Below are 11,446 nucleotides of genomic sequence, written 5' to 3'. Positions count from 1 at the left end.
GATACATTGAGATCTTTGTAGATGTTAGACTATTTTATTAAAAAAATGCTCCAATATGTGTTTTATTGATGCATGATTCGATCGTGTTGCATTGAAACCCTAGAATGTTGAAGTCACCTTGGCATCTTAAGATTGCTTATGTCTTACTTTTTCGATCTACTCAGGAATACGAAAACAAGTTGTGCAAACAATTGCACCTGGTTCGTGGCTAGGATACTACCATCCTGCATATTTCCTCTCTCCTCAATTTAGTGTGCAATAGGATATTAGGCATATTATCAACTCTCATGATAGTTGGCTTTGGTCAGGCCCCAAGTCAAAGAGAGTTTTTGATATGGAAAAGCGAAGGAACATGGTTGCATAAATAAGGGAGTGAGAGTTTGCTAGTTATCGTACTTTTTATATGAGGATTCTATATATATATATATATATATATATATATATATATATATATATAGTCATGAAATTTGAAATCTTCTTCCGATCATATTGTAACGGAGTAGAGCCGCATAATAATTGTTGAAGGATATAATGTGACCAACCAAGATTTTGTTGTAATCGCCTTAGGTTATAGTGTAACCATCCCTAGAGCTGTTGTGATAGACTTTAACTTTCGGTGTAGTAAAAGAAGTGTATTTCTGCAGGAGGCAATAAAACTGATGTTCGAGGTGGGAGAGCTCAAGTTAGTTTAGGCTGACTGCACGATTAATCGGTTAGCTAGCTAGTCTGTCACACTGACCCAAATCATTTTAAGTTCTTAATTGGTTTAGTAGAGAAAAAATTATTGACCAGGGGACGGGCTAAATACTATTTCATGATTATCAAGAGAATAATTTTTATTCCATCCCTGAACAACACTCCTACGGCTAAATGAGGTCTGGCGCTTGTTAGACTGCCGATTTGAATGATCCATATTGACGGAGGGCAAAATGGATCGTTTTGCTCATAACATGGGGCCATCCAATTCCAGCCAAATAAACATCAGCACCGAGCAGGCCAAACCTCGGTCCTACTAAGCATCAGTCCGACCCTAGACCCTACGAAAGGCTGAGCAGACCTTGGCCGGACCTCTCCACTTGGGACGCCCTGCAGAGTCGACCAAGAGCCGAAGAGGCTCTGCCGACCGCAAGTATCTACGATGACGCCTCTCGAGCTGGGCTCGGAGCACCCTGCAGGATCGACCAAGAGCCGAAGAGGTCCTGTTGACCGTAGGTATCCATAATGACGCCCTGGCCCAAGCTCGGAGCCTCCTACGGAGCTGACTTCAGAGCCCAGAAGGCCGAGCTGACCTCAGAGTCCGCCGAGCCGACCTCACCAAATATATGTCGTGGCCCTCCAAGTCAGCCCGATCTCAGAACTTATCAAGCTGACTTCACCAAGTAAAGGCTGCAGCCTCCAAGCAAGTCGGACCTCGCCCACGGCCACATCCATGTGTGCACCTACGCGTGCCCCTATATCCACATACGTGGCCGTACATTACAACCTCACCGCGTCATGCTTTGCTTGTTGGCCACTCCACGACATATCAACCAGGAACCATACCCTGCTACTTCTATCGATGCCATGCCGTTCATAAAAACGGCCTACACCGTATGTCTCAAGCAAGTTCTGGCTACACGCCACCCGGGCACCTCCGTGGGGACTATAAATAGCCTCATCATGTAATGCCTAGGAACTTTTGGGGGCCGGACCACCTGTAATCTATTCTAATTTCATCATCGGAGGGTCCTCATCGGAACCCCACTGGTGAGGCTTTGTGCAGATCCATCGGCGCGCAGGGAGCAACTTTCTTCTCCATTCCATCCGACAGCTCCTCCTGACTTCTTCGGCATGGTCACCTTCGGACCGAATTTGAACCATAACAGATATATGTACACACCGAATCCTTCTCGTGGTGCAAATACCAATCCATGTAATTCGAGTCTGGCCTTTTTAGTCAACAAGAAAACGGAAACTATCCTCCTCTTAAATCCTGGCTTCCAATCGAACTGCCGCCATACAACGTGTTTTCTTGGACACCACATGTCCTTGCTTTCGTAGAGTAAAAGCCAGAAGGTTCGGGAAACGGTCAGGCTGACCGAAAGGACACGTGGCGGGAACGGTTGGAACCGCAGGTCCGCAGGGTCCGCACCGCCTCGGCGTCAGATATTTCTCTTTCAGGCCGACATGGACCGCGGGCAGCTATTTTTAACTTAAAAAATAGAAAAACCAAAAATTGGAACTTGAGGGGCGGGCCAATCGGGAGCGAGCTACGGATACGCTCGTCCCTCCCTCACTCGCCCCGGACGTACGTGGCTCGACGCGGTGCGAGGAATATATCTCGCTGCCGCGGTCGCCGGGCTGCGTGGGCCCACGCAACCCTCATCATGGATGCATGATGCATTGTGCGGATATCATGGAAATAGGGATCAGTCAGCATCAGCGCCGAGCGGGCTAGTGGGATGAGTACAGTGACGAGGTTGTCCTGATATTCTCGTTTCAATTGCAAGATTACCCTTGCGTGCCACAGAAATGACGGGCAGGTCCCGTTGCGAAATACCAGATAATTTTTCCAGTCGGATACGGAATCCCTTGTGGTACAACTCATGCACCGTAAAGTACTATACATCCCCTGGATGACCGCCGTCAAAACATAGATGGCTATCAAATATAAGCACATACGCAATGATGAGGGGCAAAATAGATCGTCCTGCCCATAACAAAAAGGTCGTCCAATTTCGGCCCAATAGATACCAATGCCAATCAGACGAAATCTCGGTCCGACCTAGAATTAGCCCGACCTTGGATTCCGCCGAAAGCTCCTTCGACTTCAGGAATATTCGCAAACCTACCCCGACCAAGCTCAGGGCGCCTTCCACATTCGCCGACTCGCGCCGACCAAGCTCGAGGCGCCTTCTTTATTCGCCGACGCATCCCGACTGAGCTTAGGGCGCCCTATCCAATAAAGCGTCCCAACTCTTGAGCTCAGGGCACTCTACCGAGCATACCTCATAACCCGAAACACTAAGCTAGCCTTAGCACCCGTCAAGCCGGCCTCGCCAAATGCATGATGCAACCCCTCGACGAGCTCGGCCTTGCCAATGGCCGCACCCACATGTGTGTCCACGCCCTCCTACGTGGCCATACATTGCGACGCCACCACGCCATGCTTTGCTTGCTGTTCCACGACAGTTAAGGACAGCGCCATGCTATCCTAGCTATACCCTGCTACGACTGTCAACGCCTTACCGTTCCCAAGAACGGACTCCACTGCGTGCCACCAGCAAGCTCTAGCTGTGTACCATCTGGTTTAAAGCTATCCCCTCTCATGACGAGAACGGGCCATACCACCGCCATCTGGGCATCTCTACAAGGACTATAAATAGCCCCATCAAGTAACGTCTAAGGGACTTTTGGCTGAACTAACTGAGTTCCACTCTAACTTGATTGTCGAAGGACCTTATCGAAAGTACCGGTGAGGCTTTGTGCAGGTACACTATCGCGCAGGAGATGGCTCTCTTCCTCTTCCTCCATACTTCGACAGCTCCCTCGACTCTTCCGGCGTGGTCACCCTTGGGCCAAATTTGAACCACAACACAATATATATCGCTCTTATATACCATCTATTTTCTGACAGCGACCTTCTGCGACTGCACAGCATTGTACAGCGCTGCTTGTGCATAATAGAGATTTTATGCTCATAATCTAGCTAAAACGTGGTTAAAAAGTTTGGATTATACGCACACCAATCTCTCTCATGCTTATCTAGGGCATGGCACCAGGTAAGGTTCCGGCTGCTTGTTTAATCTTCCGATCGTTGATTATATTGTTGACAATGTCTCACAAGAATCCACATTCAATACATATTTTTGATGTCGGGTAAGTCCCAAGCTGGACTTCTGCTTGTGGCCCGTAAATTTGAATAACTTTATGGTGTATATATATGTATATATATATATAGGTTGGTATCAATTATATTGGTGAACCATTTAATAGTAAATACGTATTTATCAAATAAGTGTAAAAATATGAATGGATACTCGGTCACGTGCCTTGCACGTGGCTGGTGACTTGTGGGCCTCACAAGCGTGCAACATTCATAGCATTCTGACTTTTCTAACCGGTTAAATTAAATAATGGAAGGGACGCTCTCTTCCAATTCTCCCTGTCGCACTCTTATTGGACAGCCGTCCATGGAACCATGACCACCTGATTAAGATTGGACGGTTCCTGTAGGCTCCAAAACCAAATTGAGATGCCGGTTCGGGGATAAAAGATAACACGTCGGATATGGATCAGATAATCTATTATCCGTACCTGTTTTGGATTTGTCTAGAGTTGGAATAGGATAGATAGAGTTAAACGAGATGGATTAGATTGATCAAAAAGTTACAACAAAAAAAAAGTTCATACAAATTAATTTATTTTTTTTGTCTCGAAAAAAAATTTGTAAAAAAAATATATACATCAGATTTGGAGCAAGATTTACTATTAAATTTATAACAATTCAGGACCTCACCCAAAATGGCTAATATTCTTTGGATTTCTTGATCAAGTCCTGACGTTTTCGTTGGTCAAACCTAATAGATCCGTGCTACAATGTCTTCTAATCCACATAGGTTATGTGGCCGGATTTACTCTGATACCATTTGTAACAATCCAGAACCTCACTTAAAATAACTAGCCGGAAGATATTATTTGGATTATTTGATCTTGGATAAATATCTAAGATCTACACAGTGAATAACGGATATAAAACTAAATACATGTCTATATGAATTCTCATAAATTTGTACACGCCTTAAATTTGCTACGAGCCGATAAAATTTGTTATATTTGAATCGGTTTTGGTCAAAGCATTTGATAGGATGATGCAAATTGCCACCTTCTGAGGCGAGTGGACCTGAGGTAAGCAACGCCTATATGTTTGTAGTGGTTTAAAAAAAATAAGGGTCATTGGGAAAGTCAAAAGGTTGGAAGCGAATGTCGGCAAAGCATTACTGGCGAAATTAGATAAAATAAACAGAGACGGTGGGCGGCGACTTCTGATCTTGTTTATTTATATGGCTTTAATGTTCGTGGCATCCGCACTGAATGACTTAAAGTTACAAGTACTTTTTTTTCAAAAAAAAAATCATTAGAACGTTAGAATGATGAGGGGGCAAGCAGTGTCTCCACTTTCAAACCGAAAGGCAGAGGAAAGAGAACAGCGTTTGCGAGAATGCAAGCTTCTCATTTTCTATCCAGGTTACAGAACCAATTCCTTATGGTCAACACAGAAGGGCTTGAGGCTCGTTTGGTTCGTAAAAATATTTTTTAAAAAATATAATTTTTAGAAAGTAAATTTTTCAAAAGAGCATGTTTAAAAGAATATTTTTGGCATATTTGATTGACAATGAAAAAAATACGAATTTTCCGAGTGCTTATATTTGGTTGACCATCCACTTTTCTGAAAAAATTATATGTAATTCCTATCATATTGTTAATAAAAATTAGGTTTTTAATGTTTTTTTAATTCTGAAGAAATTTTTTGAGAAAAAAATGAAGTGATTTTCGGTTAAAAAAATAATTTTGCATATTTTTTATGGAAAAAACTTTCTCATGAAACGTGAGAATCATATTTTTATAGAAATATAATTTTTCCATCTCTTTTCTTTGAAAATTCCAACCAAATAAGAAGCATTTCATTACTTTTTCGTTAACCTTTTTTTTTTTCTACGAACCAAATGAGCTCTAAAAGAGAATTTGTTTTACTCCTTGTAAAACCAATGCTCCGTAGCCTTCCATATGCTGCCAAGATTTTCAAAGAGTTCCAATCATCTGCGTTGAAACTTTTGCATCTCATGGTACAATCATAAATAGCCACCATATAATTTATCTTGGAGATGGGCGGCACTCATTTCTTCTTGGAATATGAAAAGATATCATTAGCATGATGCAAAATACATCACCTCTGCAATAGATAATGTGATGGCTACCAATGATAGTACCATACTTTGCTGTGCAAAAGTCGCATCATAAAGAATTCTTTTTCACTCTCAAATCATCTATTGGATGATGTCTCAGTGCAAACATGGATCCTTTTTCAACCTCCCTCCCTAAGAGGAATCTCATTTTTTAAGTAAAAAAAACGACTCCTGATGATTAATGTTTTGAAATTAAAAGAAATTAGGAGAAGTGCATCTTCAAAAGCCGAGGGTTACATATCTCCATGTCTATAAATAATCAAAGATTACAATCATCCATAAATCCCAGTAATTAGCATGCGTGTTACAATATGCCTCCAGCATTAGAAACCTCTACGCCAATAACTACATATATATTTCCTCACAATACTGCAATCGCTACGTGTGCACCTTCATGCAGTTCTTCACACTCGGTTAAATGCTATTGCCTGGTACTTGAATGGTTCTTGAAATCTTATTATTCATAACTTTTTTCCATCAAGATGCTAGATGAACATAAAGCAAGGTACATACCAATAGCAAAGGAGCAGCATAAAGGATAACAGAGGGATCCGTGCTCGTATATGAGATGATATGCTCCAAATTTTAGAATGTAAAGTTTGGTTGATTAGGGAAATTTTAGGATGTGAAGTTTGTTCGATTAGGGAATAGTGATTACCGGCAAACATAGAACTACAAACAAATATGTGGGGAGTAGAAATTTGAAAGTTCTTTTTGGTTAAGAATGGGAGCATTCAAGAAACAACGTTATCAACTCCAGATTGGTTGCAGCTAGGGATAATCGGCTCTACGACACTTTTGCTCATGAAACTGAGCTCAGACTTGCATGGGAGAGGATTACCCACACGCAGCTCGCTTTGGGGGCGAATCGGATTCACCTAGAAGGGAACTCAATGTCAATAATTGGGTGGATCCAGTGCCATGCTAGGGCAGGCGATGAGCACTTGTTGCTGCAGGACATCCGCAACCGGTTGAGGAACTCTGTGGCCTCCTAGATCACTTATATTTACCGAGAGATAAATAGGGTTGTTGACTGAGTTGCCTCGTATGTCGCACAACATTCTGGTGGCTGGATATGCGAAGTCCTCTCGAAAGAACGTGGTCTTCAATTACGTAAATATCCTTTCATAGTTTGAATTTTATATTAAGTTTTTCTATTAAAAGATAAAAGCAATATCGACAATAATTTTTGGAGACAAAAACTTTACAATATAATCATTTATTTTTAGTTAAATAAATTCATGTGGAAGATATATGTTAAGAGAAAGCCATCCAAATTGTCTTTCCTTAATTTTAAAATGCTGACTAGCTCATTCCAAGCTGATCTCTCAATATGTTTAGACAAAATCCTAAAATCGCATGAGGGAAGATATGAATGATATGTTTAGACTTTAGACTAGACTTTAAGAAATATCAAAAAAATTTATAATGGTCGAAGCCTCGAAGGTGAGACACCCCATCCACAAGAAAGTGGAGCTCGTCCCAAATGCTTAAACCCTCAAGCATGGTCAACAGAGATCGGAAAGCGTAGGTTCATGATACGTCATTCATGTGCCACATAGCAAAACTGGTCAACGCGCAGATTTTGAAAGGACAACAATCGCTATCACACTTCAATTTCAACTCGAGCACTTTTTCTCCCTTTTCTCCCATAAATGGCGATCATGTACACTAGTGCTCTCTAAGTTTCTATCTCTTTAGCTTTCCAACTTCTAAAGGCTCGTTTGGTTCGCAAAAAAAAAGAAAAAAAAGTATGGTCAATGAAAAAATAATGAGATACCTCTTGTTTGATTGGAATTTTTAAAAGAGAGAGATATGAAAGTTATATTTCCATAAAAATATGATTCTCATATTTCATGGAAAAGTCTTTCCCATAAGAAACATGAGAAAGCTATTTTTCTATGAGACGGAAATCACTTTATTTTTATTTTTTTCCCAAAAGACCCTTTAGCATTAAAAAAGTATTAAAGAGGCATTAAAAACCTAATTTTAATTAAGGGCATAATACGAATTATACATAACTTTTCCAGAAAAGTGGATGGTCAACCAAATATAAATATTTTGGAAATTTGTTACTTTTCCATGGTCAACCAAACATGCCAAAAGTACTTTCCTAGGCATCCTCTTCTTAGGAATTTGTTTTCCAGAAATCATATTCCTAGGAAGGGAAAAGCTTTCCGCGAACCAAACGAGCCCTAAGATAACAGTTTGAGTGCCCAAACAAATTTAGCTCCGATACGGGTGCACATCATATGAAAAATAATCAAATATTGAGCATAGCATAAATCCCATACCTTTTTTTTTTAAGCAAGCAAGCATATAGTGACATTTAATTTGTCAATAAAAGAGGAAGATTTGATGCTGGCTGCTCGCTTCCGGTTGATTTTTTTAAAAGAAGGTAGTTAAAGCCACATGGCATTCAAACCAAACAAGCAGAATTCACGCAAATATCTATGGGACATTTTGAGACACGTCGGCAAATTTCACTTCTAGAGACAACCTTTTCTTTTAGGTATCGTAGGCAGTACCACATTGATGACCATAGTTGAAAGAAAGATCTTTAAGGATTTGTTTGGATGCTCCTAAAAAATTGAGCTAAAAATTTTATAGGATCCATGAATTGAGCCAGCCATTTATGTCTAGTTCATAAGTTGTACAATGGTGGTCTGGGTCCACCAAATTCAAACATGATAAATACCGAGCTAGATATTTTGTTGGAGTCGAAGACTAGAAGAGAGATGGGATTGGGTTGGCGACTTGGGGCAGGTTAAGGGTCTACTCAGGTCCAGCTTGACCAGAATCTCAACTGACAGCTGACTTTGAAAACCGTTCCAACTTCAAGATTTTCCACTTGAAACAATTGAGTTGGACCGGGTTGGAGTTCATTGGTGATAGATGGATTGATCACAAGTCCGCCCTATTGATTGGAAATAGAGCTAGGTCTAGATTTATTTGAGTTGGGTACAATCACCCGAGCCTTCAAATTAAGTTCAGATCAACTTGGCTTTTCCTAACCCAAATTAAGTACATTTTTGGCCAAGCAAAGTTTCAGAAGGGTTAGATTCAGTGGAGCTTAGTTTAGCTCAGCCCAAGTTGAAGCTCTACAGTGACAGACCAGATTGGCCCAACACGAAAACGCAAAACTACAATAAAACGGAGTTGATTCGGCTTGGTAAAATTGGACCTAACTAGAGCCAATCCAGTTAAACCACATTAATTGAATCCATAACAATAACTAGCCAGAATTAGAGGAAATCTTTCAATACCAAACTTGATTCAAATGAAACCTCATTTGGATGGACTAAATCAAACTAAACCTAAAACACATTCATGTCCAATTGTGAAGGGAGCAACCAAGAAAATGGAAAGGATTTGCTTCATATGTAATCATTGCTCTTCATTGATAGGTTTCCACATGTTACCAAATAAACGCAACTTAATCGTCTGTAATCCACTCCATGTTTTAGTATATATAAAGAGAAATATGGTAATATTCTCTTTATTTATTGATGCCGGCCATTAGAGAATGATGTGGGTGGCCATTGAGGGAGCATTTCTATTTTTTCTTTCAGCTTGTGATGGAAAGGAGATCAAATCTGTAACGATGTGCGGGCGTGCAACATTATCTGAAATGGAAAGGATAGATGGGAGAGAGAGAGAGAGAGAGAGAGAGAGAATGTGGTAACTATGATGTTACGCCGAGAATTATGAACTAAAAGACAAATAAAAGTAAAGAAAGATAACTGAAAACTAAAATAGCAATGCTAATCATTGATATGGTGAAGATTCCTTCTCAAAGTTACGACTTAATATTTATAAGTGGTTCCTATTTACTACCACGGTAGATGTTACCATTTAGCTCTGACACTTATCTTTGCTAATTTGCAAAAAAGGAGCTATTATTGTTGTGCATGGCAGTTATCTTCCTTCCACTACTCCTACAATCTTGATAGTGCTACCACTTCTTCATATTTCGACCTGCATGTTTGATAGTTGATCTGATATTAGCACCGATCGTTGTACGCTGAGGTACCCAAATAGTTCAAACGACACGGTAGGATAAATATACCACACCTGGAATGCCCAATATGAGATAGGTTCAAATATAGCACGCGAGATATGTTGATGGTCCATGCATGGCAGTTGCCGTGTCTAAAGGGTGGTCTCTTTGCGAATTTCCTCTTTTAGTGTATTATATTTTTTTCTCTTTAAAACCTCTTTTTTTTTTCTGAAAAAAAGGGAAAGAGGGGAGGAAGAGACAAGCCCACCCCCGCGTAGCAGCCCCACTGGGCCTCCACCCCACCAGGAGAATATTCGATGCGGGTAGAAATGACCGTGTGTTGGGCACCCCGGCCGGTTTTACTCATACCCTCCCCACTCGTGGGCCGGTTCGGTTACCCGACCCAACCCTCCGTATGAGTACGTCACACCTGGCACCACCCAGGCTACCAGCCGACCAGTAGCGCTTTCAGACCCCATGTCCAGGCGAGGGGCATCCGGTCCCCAAATTTAATCGACGCCTGTGCGTTTCGAACCTCGAACCACTTGGTTAGAAGCAAACGCCCCGTTCCAACTGGGCTACCACCTTGGTGGTTCTTTAAAACCTCTTCCATCCTCACTGCGGCCTCTATTGTTTCCGGTTTCTTATATATTTTTTTAAAAAAACTTTTGATTAGATCTCTAATATCTGTTATTCTTTCTGACATATTTTTCTTTCTGCCCCTCTCCCTCCCCCCTCCCCTTAGAATTGTTAAGATGGTTATGTGTTGAATATTGTTGGGTTTTCCTTAGAAATGCGATTTACTAATCCTGAAATCAAATAGCGATATCCATTAGAAGGTAGCTGGAAAAAAAAAAGTCAAATAAGAATTATCAATATTTATTTATTTACTCATCCATCTATGTATCTACATATCTTAGCCCAGTTCAACTCTGCTACACAGCACGCTCACTCTTATCATACTCAAATGCTCTTCCTAGGAATTAAAGTATTTTAATATTGGAAATCCCCAATCGTTATTTCTTGCTTCCTGGTCAGACTACGCCACAATCTTGTTCAATTTGTGCCACCTTTTCCTCATGATCTTTCAATTGGAGCTGGTACATCACTAGAACAATTGATTCAAATTCTTGCTGGTAGGTGAATATTTTACAGAGCAATTGATATCGATAATAGTAGCGTACTAGTGTTTAGTGATGTGCCTGCCTTGTACCTATACTAGATAAGATATGCTGTCAAGGCTTCCTCATTATAAAACAACAAACAGTTTTGAGATCATTAACCACCCTGTATAGGCAACTAACGCATCAGATAGTCGATATTGATAAACATGATTATTCACAATGCTCTGAGAAGAAAATAATATTCAGGAAAAGATTGCAACCATGCAAATAAGCCTATTATAGACCAAAAGAGCCCATGGAAGAGGAAAGTTGGCCCGCATTCAGAAGCGAAAATAAGTTCTCTCAGAACAGAGACAGGTGTGAATAAATGATAATGC

This window comes from Phoenix dactylifera, chromosome 12 (genome assembly GCF_051530095.1).
Source record: "Phoenix dactylifera cultivar Ajwa chromosome 12, Ajwa_hap1_PhDact_Kaust_v1.1, whole genome shotgun sequence".
Taxonomy (NCBI): Eukaryota; Viridiplantae; Streptophyta; class Magnoliopsida; order Arecales; family Arecaceae; genus Phoenix; species Phoenix dactylifera.
The sequence above is the reverse complement of the archived record's forward strand: the minus strand, read 5'-3'. Positions refer to the sequence as shown.